Source organism: Hyaena hyaena, unplaced genomic scaffold (assembly GCF_003009895.1).
Source record: "Hyaena hyaena isolate Hyena2069 unplaced genomic scaffold, ASM300989v1 scaffold_217, whole genome shotgun sequence".
In the NCBI taxonomy this organism is placed as follows: domain Eukaryota; kingdom Metazoa; phylum Chordata; class Mammalia; order Carnivora; family Hyaenidae; genus Hyaena; species Hyaena hyaena.
The window spans coordinates 2,539,334-2,540,756 of record NW_024080849.1 but is presented as its reverse complement, the minus strand read 5'-3'; the positions used below and the strand labels follow the sequence as shown (position 1 = coordinate 2,540,756).

The window sequence follows — 1,423 nt, the reverse complement described above, 5'->3', positions numbered from 1 at the left end:
CCTTCAAGGTGACATCGTATTCTGTTTATTTCTCTCTCTCTCTCTCTCTCTCAACACTCAGCCCATTGCCTTGTATATAGCGGAACTCCAATAAATTGTCAATGGACTAATTTTATTCTAAAGTCAAAGTGGAGTGAGGAAGGGACTCAATGGCAGGTGAAAGGGACATGTGACTGCGCCAGAGCCTCTCTACTCGAAGTGTAGTATCAAGGTCAGGGTCACCAGAGAAATAAAAATTCAGAATCTTGGGGTGCGTGGGTGGCTCAGTGGGTTAAGCATCCGGACGCTTGATTTTGGCTCAGGTCACGATCTCACGGTTGATGAGATCCAGCCCCGAGTCGGGCTCTGTGTTGGCAGTGTGGAGGCTGCGTGGGATTGTCTCTCTCCTTCTCTCCCTCTGCCCCTTCCCTGCGTACTGTCTCTAGCTCTCTCTGTCAAAATAAATAAATAAACATAAAAACCATACAGAACCTCTTGTGCCCTCTTCAGCAGCACGTATGCTAAAATTGGAATGATACAGAGATTAGCATGGCCCTGGTGCAAGGATGACACGCACATTCGTGAAGCGTTCCACATTTTTTCAACAATAGCCAAATTATGGAAAGAGCCCAAATGTCCATCAACCGATGAATGGATCAAGAAGATGTGGTTTATATATACAACGGAATACTACTTGGCAATGAGAAAGAATGAAATCCTGCCATTTGCAACAATGTGGATGGAACTAGACACTGTTATGCTGAGTGAAATAAGTCAGGCAGAGAAGGACAGATACCATATGTTTTTACTCATATGTGGAACTTGAGAAACTTAATAGAAGACCGTGGGGAAAAGGAAGGGGAAGAAAAATAGTTACAAACAGAGAGGGAGGGAGGCAAACCACAAGAGACTTAAATACAGAGAACAAACTGAGAGTTGATGGGGGGATGAGGGGAAAGTGGGTGATGGGCATGGAGGAGGGCACTTGTTGGGATGAGCACTGGGTGTTGTATGTAAGCGATGAACCACTTTGGGAATCTACCCCCAAAACCCAGAGCACACTGTATACACTGTATGTTAGCCAACTTGACAATGAATTATCTTAGAAAAAATATAGAATCTCAGGCCATACCCCAGATCTACTGAACCAGAGTCTGAATGTTAACCTGTTGCCCAGATGATTCAAGTGCATGTTAAAGTGTGAGAAGCCCTGGTGTTAATAAACGAGGGAACAAGATTCGGAAGCCAGCAAATAATTTGTTAAGGCCTCTGGTTTTATTTAAAGGGAATATTTGGGAGCCTGGGTGGCTCAGTCAGTTGAGTGCCTGACTCTTGATTTCAGCTCAGGTCATGATCGCAGGGTTGTGGGATTGAGCCCCATGTCAGGCTCTGTGCTGAGTGTGGAGCCTGCTTGAGGTTCTCTGTCTTTCTCTCTCTCTCTGCC

The 1,423-nt window shown here is 45.3% G+C and overlaps 1 non-coding gene across 1 annotated transcript; it reads left to right on the top strand.

Annotated features, from left to right (window-relative positions):
• The first annotated feature begins 476 nt into the window (after window positions 1–476).
• Window positions 477–580, top strand: LOC120238791. The gene has a single exon (XR_005530315.1). It is a non-coding gene; the product is annotated as a U6 spliceosomal RNA (small nuclear RNA).
• Window positions 581–1,423: the final 843 nt, after the last annotated feature.